At 48.5% G+C, this 14,619-nt stretch overlaps 1 pseudogene; it reads right to left on the reverse strand.

The window, feature by feature from the left end:
• Positions 1-1,175: 1,175 nt before the first annotated feature.
• On the reverse strand, positions 1,176-1,726 carry LOC135967610 (synaptophysin-like protein 1 pseudogene; annotated as a pseudogene).
• Between the last annotated feature and the right edge of the window lie 12,893 nt (positions 1,727-14,619).

Genomic DNA, 14,619 nt, shown 5'->3' on the forward strand with positions numbered 1-14,619 from the left:
AGCTGAGGTGCATGGATCACTTGAGCCCAGGAATTCGAGACTAGCCTGGCCAACATGGTGAAACTCCATCTCTACTAAAAATACAAAAATTAGCCAGGCATGGTAGCTTATACCTGTAATCTCAGCTACTTCAGAGGCTGAGGCAGGAGGATCGCTTCCTGGGCCCCCATATTTTATATATGTATATACCTCTGTAGTAAATGTGTACGTATGTATGTGTATATATATATGGTCAAGGAGAATCTACACTAACTTGGGACACTGGTTACCTATACAAAGGAAAATGGGAGGGCTTTAGATTTGGGGGGTTTTTTTGTTTTGTTTTTTTCCAAAAAAGAGAAATAGAAAGCAAATATGGCAAAATGTTGACATTTGTTAAACCTGTGTGGGCAAGTACAGAGGTCTGTTTAGTATTCTTTGTGCCGTATTATATTATATTATATTATATTATATTATATTATATTATTTGAGACAGAGTCTCACTCTGTCACCCAGGCTGGAGTGCAGTGGCACAGTCTTGGCTCACTGCAGTCTCTGCCTCCAGGGTTCAAATGATCCTCCTTCCTCAGCCTCCCAAGTAGCTGAGATTACAGGCACCTGCCACCACCCCTGGCTAATTTTTGTATTTTTAGTAGAGACAAGGTTTCACCACGTTGGCCAGGATGGTCTCGAACTCCTGGCCTCAGCGATCTGCAAGCCTTGACGCCCCCAAAGTGCTGGGATTACAGGCGTGAGCCGCTGTGCCCAGCCTGAGTTTATTAACGGCAGTTTGGCTCTCAGTGCACCCCTTTCCCACGTGATGCCTTCTGCCATGTTATGACATGAGGCCTTCCCCAGAGGCCAAGCAGATGCAGTCCCTTGACCTAGGACTTCCCAGCCTCCAGAACTGTAAGAAATAAATTCTTTTCTTTATAATTTACCCAGTCTCGGGTGTTCAGTTATAGCAACAGGAAAGAGATGAAGACACTGTTTTCCACAGTGGCTGGACCATTTTACATTCCCTCCAACTGCACAAGGGTTTCAATTTCTTCACATTCTTGTCCACACTTGTTATTTTCTGTTTTTGTTTTACAGTAGCGATTCTGATGGCTGTGAGGTGATATCTCATTGTGTGGCTGAAAAAAAAAAAAAACACACATTACTTTTATTGGAAACAAATAATGTGCCTCAAGATGTTGGCAACGAGTCATGATATAGACATATATTTAATACAGTGTATTTCTCCCTTTAATTACATTCCAGCAGGAGGTGGAATACCTCCTTGGCTATGAGGAGCAGAAGTATTTCATGGATTGTGTAAGTTGGCCTCCTCATACTTGTACACACACCAAGCATTTCCCCTCCAAAGTATCATATTCAGAAAGACAAAGATCACAGATACATTTAGGAATCCCATGCTGGTCACAGAGCCAAAATAACACATCATCATGATTTCTTACAAGCAGAAGTTCCTGAACAATATTTTGACCAGTAGTTATTTTAATATCTGCAACAGCTTTTGCCCAAGCGAGCTTTTGAAGTGCTCGCCAATCACAAAAGATGGCAACAAGAGTAATGACAAAGCCAATCAGGGGAAGTTTAGGACTACCCTGATATAGGTTCCTGTAACCAACATAAAACAGTACAGCAACGCAGTACAGGAAGACAGAGATGGCAAATGTAATAGGATTGTACAGAAGTGTCATCTCCTAGGAGGACTTGACTTTCTAATTTATATCATACACATTAATACCTGGAGGTGACTGAAATGATGCCTGATTCAACCTGAATGGATAATCAGAAGTAGCTGTAATAGTTTCGTAACTGTAGGAGGACAATTCACTTGAATTTCTGTTTGCTCTTAAAAACCTCCACAGGTGGCAAAAGAGAAGATGGAAGCCATCTACTCCAGGCCCTCGAGGAAGCTGAGCAGCTCCCTGAGTAGGGTTGAGGTTGATCTGGAAGGCCACATCCTCTAAAGGAAGGAAGGAGAGAGAGTCAGGATGGTGGGGGCCTCAGTAGTTTTGCATTTCCCTAATGATTAGTGATGTTGAACATCTTCCCAAGTGCTTATTGGCCACTTGTTTATTTTCTTTGGAGAAATGTCTATTCAAGTCCTTGCCCATTTTTGAATCAGGATTGATTTTTTTGTGGTCTAGTTGTAGTTCTTTATACACTATGGATATCGATTCCTTATCAGATCTATGATTTGAAAATATTTTCTACCATTCTATAGGTTCCTTTTTTCACTCTGTTGATTATACTCTTTGACACATCCATGGACAAGATTTTAAAGGGCAGGTAGAAGTCAGACAGTTTGAGCAGCAGTGTAGTGAAGAGAAGGCATTTCACTCGAAGGAAATATCCTGTGCAAACACACAGAGAGAACCGCAACATGCAGATAGTCGGGTCTTGCTAATACACTGATGAAGGGTAGGAGGTGGGGACAGGTGAGACTGGAGGAACCACATGACAGAGGACGGTCCTAGGCTCGCGAAGTAGCTGGACTTCGTTCTAAGGTGGCACTACTCAGAGTGGTCTGAGGACCCTGGCCCAGCACCCCCTACTAGGAGTTTGTTAAAAATGCAAATTCTGGCTGGGATCCTGGCTCATGCCTGTAATCCCAGCACCTTGCGGGGTTGAGGCGGGAGGATTGCTTGAGTCTAGGAGTTTGAGACCAGCCTGGGCAACATAGTTAGACCCCATCTCAATAAAAAAGAATAATTAAAAAATGCAAATTCATGGAGGCCCAGTTTTGGCCTATTGAATCAGAATCTCCGGGGTAGGGCCGGGGGATCCCGGTTTTAATCAGCCCCCGGGATTATTCCAAGGTTCCGTAGAGTTTAAGGGAAGTGGAGGAACTGCCGAGGGGTCCGCTGAAGTTTTGGAAACATCCCTGGTGAGAAAGACGGCCCGGGTTGTTGTTTAGGCCGGGCACCCTGGGCTTGGCTGCGTCCCCATCCTCTTCCAGCCGCCCCGTCCCAATCCGACCCCGCCCGAGTTCTGGCCGCCGTCCGACCCCTCGGGGCCAGCCCTGCGCCCCAGCCTCCTCCCCGCCGTGGGGTCAGGGGTCAGGGGCGCGCGGCTGCAGCCAAGCCCACATTCCTCTTACTTCCCGCCATTGTCCTGGGTTCCTGTGGCCGCGTCTCCACACTCGCTCCTGACCGCCCCACAGTCCCGGGGAGTGATGACTCATTTCCTTTCCCCTGCTGACATCATCGTGCCCCCAGCGTGGCCCGGCCGGGGCGGCGGCCTGCGCCCTCCCAGGTCTCCTCCCAGCGCCTCTAGGCGCGCGGGCGCAGGCGCGGCATGGCCCTTCTCGGCCGGCAGGGGGCGCCGGAGCCCGCTGGGGCCTCCCGGGCCGCCACCACCACGGCCCGGGCCGGAGAAGGGGGAGGGACAGAGAGCGGCCGCGGCCCTGCTGTCCCGCTGAGGGCCTGGCTGGGAGTCAGAACTCTCACGGTCACGGATAGGGAAACTGAGTCCCGAGCCTTGACCAAGGCAGCACAGCCCACCCTGGGAAGTGGGGGACTGGAATTCAGGACGCTCAGCCCCAGGCCCATGGTTTCCCACAGACCGCAGGTGTTAATCTTCCCGCACCCCATGGTATGTATTTTCAGCACAAAGTCTGCAGATAATATTCCCCCAATTTCCATCACTTGTGGGCCCTGAAACGTGGTCGCCCTGGAACCATGAGGAGCCCAGGGCCACTTGGGCTCCACCTGGGAAGCACGTAGAGCCTGCAGTTATTCGGCGGCGCTGCCCCCGGCTGATCTGGCTGTGTCGGGAGGTGCCCCTCACCCTCGCATCCACCCCGGCTCCCCAGCACCCACTGCTGGTCCTCAGGACCCGACCCTGTCTCCTCTGCCTTCCCTGTCAGGTTTCAGGGAGGCAGAGGAACTCACTTAGCCTGAAAATTTCAGATATTTCATAAGACTGAGCCACCTAAGAGTGCGTCCCTTTAAGACATATGGAAGAAGTCATGCAAGGCCACACGGTGAGCTAGAGCTGAAATGATACCTGTCCTTCCTCAGACCTGTCACCCCCCATGCTGCCCACATAATGAATGCAAAATGCTCCACCCAGTGTCTGACAGTAGTGTAAGCACTCAATGAATGGTAGTCCTTGTCATTAGGAAGCTAGTTGCCTAAATTCTCAGGGCCTCAGGCTTCCTCATCTGTAAAATGGACGCAGTAGTATAATACCTTATAGTGAGGATTAAATGAGCTCATGCATGGAAGTTAGTTACAGCAGTGGTGTCCGGTAAGCATGCAACAGCCCACCAGCACTTGGGCTCCATGAAAGGGGAGTTCTGTTGTTGTCTGTTTTTTGTCTTGTTTTGTTTAGACAGGGTCTTACTCTGTCGCCCAGGCTGGAGTGCAGTGGTGCGATCATGGCTCACTGCAGACTTGACCTCCCCAGGCTCAAGAGATCCTCCCATCTCAGCCTCCTAAGTAGCTGGTACTACAGGCAAGTGCTGGCTAATTTTTATATTTTTTGTAGAGACGGGGTTTCACCATGTTGAAACCTGACCAGACTATGTCAGGCTGGTCTCAAACTCTTGGTCTCAAGGCATCCACCCACCTCAGCCTCCCAAAGTGTTGGGATTACAGGTGTAAGCCACCGCACCTAGTCTCTGTTGTTATCTTTTCTTCTTTAATTGACAAATAAAATTTTATATATTTATAATATACAACATGATGCTTTGATATATGTATACACTGTGTGTGTCACTGGAATGGCTAAGTCAAATTAATTAACATATGCATTACTCTGCATACGTGTGTGTGTGTGCGGTTGTCTTTGTGTACTACGATGTCTTTAGCACCTAAAACAGTGTCTAGCACCAAGTAAGAACCCAGTGAGTGGAAAGAAGGAAGAAAGGAAGGGAGGGAGGGAGGGAGGGAGGACAAAAGGGAGGGGAAGGAAGAAGGAAGGAAGGGAGGAAGGGAGGAAGGGAGGGAGGGAGGGAAGGAGGACAGAAGGGAGGGGAAGGAAGGGAGGGAGGGAGGGAGGGAGGAAGGGAAAGGAAGGAAGGAAACCTCTTATTACTGCCTCAGCTGATTTTCCTCTAGTACTTAGGCCTGTCAGAGCAGCACTGGCGGACGGTAGGGGAAGATTCCTGAGGGTCTGTTTGCTTGAGGGCTACAGGGCTTCCTGGGAAGCAGTCATCCTGAGGAAAGAGAGTTGAAGAGCATAAGAGCATTTCAAGGACAGGGCAAGGAGAAAAGAGGGATTTGGGGTAGAGCCTCCTCAGTGTTCACAGGAGCACTGTGGAAAGCAGTGGACGATTTCAGGAACATCATCACAGTCGATCAGTGGTAGCTTCAGGACAATCTGGTGGCCTCACACCTGCTTTGGACACTGCTAATTTGGTTGCTTTGGTTATTGGTTTTGCTTTTATTTTTTAATTTTTTATTTACTTATTTAGTTTTTTGAGATGGAGTCTCGCTCTGTCGCCCAGGCTGGAGTGCAGTGGTGCGATCTTGGCTCACTGCAACCTCCACCTCCTGGGTTCAAGTGATTCTCCTGCCTCAGGCTCCTGAATAACTAGACTCATAGGCGCCTGCCACCACGCCCAGCTGGATTTTGGTTTTGTTTTTAAATCAGCATTAGCTGTGAGTGGTTGAGTCCTGGGGAGCATCCCTCAGAAGGCCGTGAGACACCTACTGGGCATTCCCAGGAAGAGCTGCAGGAACTGCTGGCACAGAGCCAAAGAAGCCAGTTACTGTGAGGTGAGGGTCTCGCTATGTTGCCCAGGCTGGTCTTGAACTCCGGGCCTCAAGCAATCCTCCCGCCTCTGCCTCCCACAGTGCTGGGATGGCCTCCTTGTCATTCCTAACCATGCCCTGCTCACTCCACCTTAGGACCTTTGCTGTTCCCTCCATCTGGAATCTCTCAGAAGTCGCTAAGACTCACTTCCTCATTTTTTTAGGTTTTATCTCAAATGTCACCTACTCAGTAGGGCCCTCCCCACCCCACCCCATTGAACTCAAACCCTCATACCTCCTGACAGCCTGTCTGCCTTCTCTTGTTTCCTTCCACAGCACATGGTCCGCAGACCCCACCACTCCCTACTGCCTCACAACCAGTCAGATTCATATATTTGCTTTGTTTGCTGGACCCCTGAGCAGGCCGCATTTGCATTTCTTTTCTTTTCTTTTTTCTTTCTTTCCTTCTTTTTTTTTTTCGAGATGGCGTCTTGCTCTGTCTCACAGGCTAGTATGCAGTGGTACAATCTCGGCTCACTGCAACCTCCGCCTCCCGGGTTCAAGCAATTCTCCTGCCTCAGCCTCCTGAGTTGCTGGGATTACAGGCACCTGCCACTACCCCTGGCTAATTTTTGTATTTTTAGTAGAGATGGGGTTTCGCCACGTTGGTCAGGCTGGTCTCCAACTCCTGACCTCATGTCCGCCCACCTTGGCCTCCCAAAGTGCTAGGATTACAGGCTTGAACCACCACGTACAGCCCACCTTTGCATTTCATAAGCGAGACTCAGAGAAGGTGACTCCTGGAGAAATCCCCTTAGCCTCCTCTACCAGGATGGTTTTGGATTCCTCTCCAGCTAGCAGTTGGAACATAGTAGCCCATGTCATCTAAAATCATGAGGTCATCCTCAGGTGCCTTCTCTTTGGTTCTTGACTTGCCCCCTATTCTTCATACTCACCTCCTGAATAATGTCCACATAGTTATAAGATGAAGGGAGGGAGCCAGCTGGGTGTTACCTCCTTAACCTGCCTGGTCAGCACCTGCTTAAGGCCCCTGATCCTGCATCACCTTTTCTGAGAAACCTTCCCTGACTACTTCCCTGCCCTGCCCTGTCCACCAGCCAGCCTGATCTGACCATGTTGCTCCCAGGATGGATGCCTGTCAGGACCCCCTTCCCTCTAGGTTGGACTGATTTGATCTGGGTCGGCTTCCCCCGCCAGACCGTGGGCTTCGTGAGGGCAGGGGCTGTGAGTTACTTCTCTTTGAGTGCCTAGGGCTTGGCTGATGTGGTGCTCAATAAATGAGTTCTGAAAGTGTAAATAAAAGAATGAATGAATTGGCTGGGCATGGTGCCTCACGCCTGTAATCCCAGCACTTAGGGAGGCTGAGGCTGGAGGATCACTTGAGCCCAAGAGTTCAAGACGAGCCTGGATGACATGGTGAAACCCCAACTCTACAAAAAATACATAGATTAGCAGGGAATAGTGGTATGTGCCTGTAATCCTAGCTACTCGGGAGGCTGAGGTGACAGGATCAATTGAGCCCGGGAGGCTGAGGCTTCAGTGAGCGGACATAACACCATTGTACTCCAGTCTGGGCAAGACAGTGAGACCCAATCTCAAAAAACAAAAACAAAAAGAATAAATGAATAAAAGGAGGAAGGATGGAGAGAGAGAAAGAAGGAAGGGACTTGTTAATTAATGTGCTCCTTACCTTCCACACATTTGCCTGGGAAGAGTCCTGTTGCTTTAAATGCCACCCCCAAGGCTGGGAGTGTGTCAACCCCCACAGAAGAGGAACCCTGGGCTGGGGCCAGCCCTACAGAGACTCATCTCCATTCCACCCCTGACCATAGCGTCACACCCAGTTTCTGCTTGTTCTGTTTTTTGTTGTTGTAAATTTTATGATTCAATATACATGCCCCAAATAATCAAAATCAGAAGTTGACAGTTTAATGAATTTTCACTGTGAGCAGATCCACGTAAGCAGCACCCAAATTAAGAAAGAGAATGCAAACAGCTCCTGCCCTGTGCTGCCTTCAGCCACTACGCTTCCCAAGGCTGACCCTTCTTCTAACCCTAGCAGCATTAATTTTCATGCTTTGTATTTTATTTTATTGTATTAATTTAATTTTATTTTATTTTATATTACATTTTATTTTATTATTTTATTTTATTTTGGGACAGAGTCTTGCTCCATTGCCCAGGCTGGAGTGTAGTGGTGCTATCTTGGCTCACTGCAACCTCTGCCTCCCAGGTCTAAGCGATTCTTCTGCCTCGTCCTCCAGAGTGGCTAGGACTAACAGGCACACACCACCGTGCCTGGCTAATTTTTGTATTTTTAGTAGGGATGGAGTTTCACCATGGTGGCCAGTCTGGTCTCGAACTCCTGGCCTCAAGTGATCCACCTGCCTTGGCTTCCCAAAGTGCTGAGATTACAGGCGTGAGCCACTGTGCCCGGCCTACTTTATTTTGTGAGATAACGTCTTGCTCCATCACCCAGGCTGGAGTGCACAGCTCTAAAAACAAAAACAATAAGAGCTATAGGACAAAAGTCAAGAACCAGAGAAGCTGGTTTTCCGGAATGTACGAGAAACAGAGCTGGAGCAGACTGCCAAGCTGGAGTGCACAGTTCACTGCAGCCTCAACCTCCTGGGCTCAAGCGATCCTCCCAGTTCAGACTACAGGCATGTGCCACCAGGCCTGGTTGATTTTTTTGTCTTTTTGCAGAGACGGAGTCTAATTGTTTCCTAGGCTGATCTTGAACTCTTGGGCTCAAGCAATCCACACGACTTGGCCTCCCAAAATGCTGGGATTACAGGTGTGAGCCACGGTGCCTGGCTGTATTTTATATAATTGTAACATTGCAATATATATTCTTTTGAGTCTAACTTCTTCTGGTTAATGCTGTGTATGTGAGATTTATTCTCACTGTGGTTTATTCATTCTCATTGCTGTATACTGTATTCCACGGTATAAGTAAGCCACAATTTCTTTATTCATTCTGCTGCTGATGGACGTTTAAGTCATTTCCAGTTGTTGGCTATTAAGCATATTGCTTCTGTGACCATTCTCGTACCTGTCTTGGGGAACATATGTGTGTATTCATGCTGGGTATGTACCTAGATGTGGACTGCTGGGTCAGAGGCAAGTTTCTGCTCAACTTAGCAGAAAGTTGCCATTTTCCAAAGTGACTGGAACAATTGTCGCTTCCACTGGCTGCGTATGAGAGTTACAGTTGCTTGTCGTACTCATCAATATTTGGCCATACCTGTTTTTCCTTTGTTTGCTTTATTTTTTGTGTTTTGTTTTTTGGCCGGCTATTCTGGTGGGTGGATTGTTCCATTTTTGACCACATGCTTCTTCCCCCTGGCAGTCTGCTCCAGCTCTGTTTCTGGTACATTCTGGAAAACCAGCTTCTCTGGTTCTTGACTCTTGTCCTATAGCTCTTTTTGTTTTTGCTTTTAGAGGTGGGGCCTCACTCTGTTGCCCAGGTTGGTGCAGTGGCATGATCATAGTTCCCTTCAGCCCTGACCTCCTAGGCTCAAGTGATCCTCTTGCCTCAGCCGTCTGAGCAGCTGGGACCACAGGCAAGCACCACCACTTCTGGCAAATTTATTTTTATTTTTATTTTTTTAGAGATGAGGTCTTGCTATGTTGCCCAGGCTAGTCTCGAACTCCCTGGCTCAACCGATCCTCCAGCCTCAGCCTCCTGAGTAGCTGGGATTACAGGCATGAACCACCATGCCCAGTGCCTTGCAGTCTTGCTCTAGGGTTTGTCTCCACCCCTGCAGACCTGAGACCGCCCTCTCAGCTGCGCTCAAGAACTCCCTTCCATGAGGGGCATTCCGGCCTCAGGTGGCAGCTCCTACAGGATATGGACCCCTGAGGATAAGGATAGGGAAGAGGAGGAGGGCGTCAGGAGCTGTCTCCAAAGCCTGCGCAGGCCCTTCCCACAATCTCTTCTTACTCATTTAGCCACTTTGTGGGCCCTCATCTTATTATAATCAAAACATTGGGTAGGCATAAAGAATAACTAAATATATGTGCTAAAACTATTAAACTCTTAGAAGAAAAGAGAGGAGAAAATCTTCAGTAGCTTAGGTTTGGAAGTCATTTCTTAGCTATGACATCCAAAGCATAAGCAACCAAAGAAACATTTGATAAATTGGACTTCATCAAAATTTAAAACTTTCATGCTTCAAAGGACACTGTGAAAAGAGTTAAAAGGCAACCCACAGAATGGGAGAAAATATTTGCGCATCATAAATCTGATAAGGGACTTGTATTTAGAATACAGAAAGAACACTTGGAACTTACGTGTTAGTGTGAAAGTAACTGCGGTTTTGCCATTAAAAGTTTGCCATTACCTTTAACAGCAAAACCGCAATTACTTTTGCACTAATCTAATAATGTGATCAAAGCCACCAGAAGCTGGAAGAGGACTATGGCCCTGCTGACACTTGGGTTTCAGGCTTGTAGCCTCCAGACCTGTGGGAGAATAAATGTCTTTTGTTTCAAGCCATGAAGTTTGTAGCAATGGCAGCCCTAGGAAATGAATGCAGGAAATTACACTGATGTAGCAAAACGTTTGAAAGCCTGTTTCCCTAAGTACCTGTGTGTGTCCCTGTCCTTGCATGTGTGGTGGCTGCCGCCTCCCCCTCACTCCCAACTTCCACCATTCGAATAACCTCATCTACCTTTCAGCACTTTCCATAGAAACCCAGCCTGCCAGGCATGGTGGCTCACACCTGTAATCCCAGCACTTTGGGAGGCCAAGGCAGGAGGATCGTTTGAGTCCAGGAGTTTGAGACCAGCCTGGGCATCATAGTGAGGCTGTCTCTACAAAATATTTGAAAAGTAGCTGGGCCTGGTGGTGCATGCCTGTAGTCCCAGCTACTTGGCAGGGGGATCACTTGGGCCCAGGAGTTGGAGGCTGCAGTGAGCTGTGATCGTGCCACTGCACTCCAGCCTAGGTGACAGAGCAAGACCCCATCTCTGAAGAGAAGAAAAAGAAAAAGAAACCCAGCCAGCACTCCAGCAGTTCTCCCGCCCACCGCCCACTATAAAGTCCAAGGGTTGGGTGGGCCTACACAACGTTCCTTAGCTATGGAAAGAGGAGAATGGGAATGCCCATCTCGCTCTTCCCTGTGGAAATCTTTCTCAGGGCATGGCTGCACAGTCCTCCCAACTGCCCTTGACTCTTCCCCCTCCCTCTTTCCCAACATCCATGCCATTACTGTTCTGCCTTCCAGACAACCCTGGAATCAACCCATTTCCCTCCATCCTGCTGCCTTTCCTTGGGCTCTGGCCACACCCCTGGTGTGCTGCCCAATGTTCCTTCACTCTTCAACCCAGGAACTCTCCAGCAGTGTGAGTCTGAGCATGCACCCCTGCCATGCCCCTTCGGCACCTCCCCTTCACTCTAAGGCTGAAGTCCCAGCTCCCAATAGGGGTCCCCCCTGCGTTCTGCCAGCCTCTTCAGTGCACACCGTCTGGGTCTCTCCTCTCAAACCACACTGACCTCCGTTCCTCAAACTTCTTGCCTTTGCACAGGGTGTTTTCTCTTCCTCCAACACTTTCCCACCCATCCCCATCACCCAGTGAACTCTTCCTTGGCCCTCAGTCCCCAGCAGACGCTTTCTCAGGGAAGCCCCGTGTGACCCTCTAAGTCAGGGTTAGCTGATCCTGCTCTGCCCCCATTATTTAATTTTATTTTTATTTATTTATTTTTTAGACAGAGTCTCACTTTGTTGCCCAGGCTGGAGTGCAGTGGCGAGAACATGGCTCACTGCCGCCTTGATCTCCTGGGCTCAATTGATCCTCCCCCTTCAGCCTACCAAGTAGCTGGGACCACAGGCTCGGGCCACCATGCCCAGGGCTAATTTTTGTATTTTTGGTAGAGATGGAGTTTTGCCATGTCGCCCAGGCTGGTCTCGAACTCCTGAGCTCAAGTGATCTCCCTGCCTCAGATCTTCTGCCTCCCAAAGTGTTGGGATTACAGGTGTGAGCCACCACTTCTGGCTCCATTATTTAATTAATGAGGGAAGCCATAGTGAGATTATTGACTCACTGTCCAAATTTTAGGAGAAGGGTAATATGCCACAAGAACAGATGACACGATTAATTTTGCTGGAATATACTATTAACTACATTTATTAAGAAACTTAAAAGCTTTAGGAGCATTTAAACATGATATTCATTTATTCTACAAACATTTGAGCATCTACTGTGGGTCAGTGACTAGGAACACCCATGTGAATAAGACTGCGCCTGTCCTCAAAAAGGTCATAGTCTGATGATCTCATTCTGTTGAATCATACAGTGACCCACTGAAGTATTATTGATTTGGACTGATTAGGACATTTTTGTTTCAAGTAACACAGGACTCCTCAAACAGGCTTTAACAAAAAAGGGAACAGATTGGTTTATGTGACTGAAACGTCGAGGGGCTAGGTCTGGTTTCAGGCATGGCGGGTTTCTGGATTTGATAGTGTCTCCCGGACCATGCCACCCTGTCTCTTGGTTCTTTCCTCCTTGAGCTGGCACCATGTTGTCACCCCAACAGCCCTGGGTTCTCTTCTCATGGTGGCCAGGTAGCTGTAGGTTTATATCCCCAGAGCCCCAAGGCCAGTGGGAAAGTGAAAATCTCTTTTCCAGCAGCTTCTGCAGGACCCCAGTCATCCAGCCTGATGACCAGGTCAGGTCCCTGGTTTGTCCCTGAGTCAATTACTGTAGCCAGAAGAAAGCAATGTTCCCAGTGGTTTGAGGAACACACCAAAGGCTTTATGTCCTGAATGTGGTATGGGCCCTGCCTGAGAGCTGGGGAGGGGCGCAGCCCAAAGTGAAAACCTATGGGCATTGCTGTAAGAGGGGTGAGTGGAGACCAGGGAGGCAGAGGACAAATGTTGACCACTCTCCCTTCTTTAGAGGCAGGGACATGAGGCACAGAGAGAGGGAGAGTGACAACCTCAAGCCAAACTGCTGGTGCGCAGCAGAGCTAAGACTCGAACCCCGCTCTGCTGACTCCAAGTAGCACTTTCCACACAGCTGCTCTGCCCAGGGAGAGGTCTCAGACACAGGAAGGACCCTGGAGTGCCTACTCAGAGGCCTTCCTTTTATTTGTTATTTTTAAATTTTATTTATTTATTTTTCTGTTGAGACAGAGTCTCTCTCTGTCACCCAGGCTGGAGTGCAGTGGTACAATCTCGACTTACTGCAACCTCTGCCTCCCAGGTTCAAGTGATTTTCCTGCCTCAGCCTCCCCAGTAGCTGAGATTTCAGGTGCCCACCACCATGCCTGGCTAATTTTTGTATTTTTAGTAGAGACGGGGTTTCCCCATGTTGGCCAGGCTGGTCTCAAACTCCTGGCTTCAAGTAATCCATATGCCTCAGCCTTCCAAAGCGCTGGGGTTATAAGCATGAGCCACAGTGCCTGGCAGAAGCCTTTGTTTTAAATAATGAGACGGTGGAGGCTGTCCTCACAAACTGGGCTTTAGTCAGTGGCTCTGAGAAAGGAAAGAGCTATACTCTTTGCCATGGGAGTCTTCTATCTTTTCTTTGAAGAAAAATTCCTCTCCTTCCCAGTCATTCCAGCTCTTGCCAAGGATCCTTAGAGCTCCAGACAGAGTTGCTGCTTGACAGATGAGGTCAGTTCAGTGGCAGCTGAGATCCAGACTGTCTTACAGAGCAATATTGTGACCTGCCCAGGGTTCATTACAAATTGTTAGCACAGGCCTCCCCATTCTGGGCTCCTTCATCTGCCCATACCGCCTTCCCTCCTGTGGGCTGGAAGGCAGACAGAGCATCCAGGAAAAGCACAAGACAGTCTGGTGACCAAGAAAAAGCCAGGTTTCTGTCTGGGGCTCTGTCGCTGACCTGGGGCAGTCAGGCCTTCTCCCTGAAGGCTTGGGCTCTGAGTCTTGTCGGCTCTGCCCTGCCCTCCATCACACCCTAAGCATAAACTTTCTATTCCCCATACATGACCATTACTGTCTATTCCCCATACATAACCATTTCTGTTCAGCTGCTTCCTCTTGCTGAATTAGTTTCTTTTCCATTTCTTTTTTCTTTCTTTTTTCCTTTTATTTTTTTTGGTGTTGTTGAGGCAGGGTCTCACTCTGTTGCCCAGGCTAAATGGCAGTGGCACAGTCATGGCTCATTGCAGCCTTGACCTCCTGGGCTCAAGCCATCCTCCCACCTCAGCCTCCAGAGCAGCTGGGACTACAGGTACTTGCCACTATGCCTGGCTAATTTTTGTATTTTTTGTAGATGGGGTTTCGCTATATTGCCCAGACTGGTCTTGAATTCCTAGACTCAAGCAATCCTCTCGCCTTGGCCTCCACCACCATGCCCAGTCTCTGAATTAGTTTCAGTCACATTTGGTATGAAGTTGAATTGTGTCCCCAAAAAGAGATGTTCAAATCCTAATATCCAGAACCTGTGACTATGGCCTTTTTTGTAAATAGGGTCTTCGCTGATATGATCAAGTTGAGTTGAGGTTAGACTGGATTAGGTTAGACCCTAAATCCAGTGATTGGTGTCCTTATAAGAGGGAAATTTGGACACAGACACTCAAAGTCTGGAGAAAGAGGAGGAAAAAACAAAAAAAAAGAGAGAGAGACACGCACAGAGAAAAGATGATGTGAAGCCACAACCCAGGGAGAAGGCTGCATGAAGATGGAGGCAGAGACTGCAGTTATGCATCTGTGAGTTAAGGAATGCCAAAGATCACCACAACCCCGGGGAGCTAGGAGGAGCAAGGAAGGGTTCTCTCCCAGAGCCTTCAGGGAGGGCATGGCCCTGCCAACACCTTGATTTTGGACTTCCAGCCTCTGGAACTATGAGAGAATAAATTTCTATTGTTTTAAGCTGCTCAGCTTGTGGTAATTTGTTGCCGCAGCCCCAGGAAATGAATACAAGGGTAGAGAGA

The sequence above is a fragment of the Macaca fascicularis genome, chromosome 16, assembly GCF_037993035.2.
Source record: "Macaca fascicularis isolate 582-1 chromosome 16, T2T-MFA8v1.1".
Taxonomy (NCBI): Eukaryota; Metazoa; Chordata; class Mammalia; order Primates; family Cercopithecidae; genus Macaca; species Macaca fascicularis.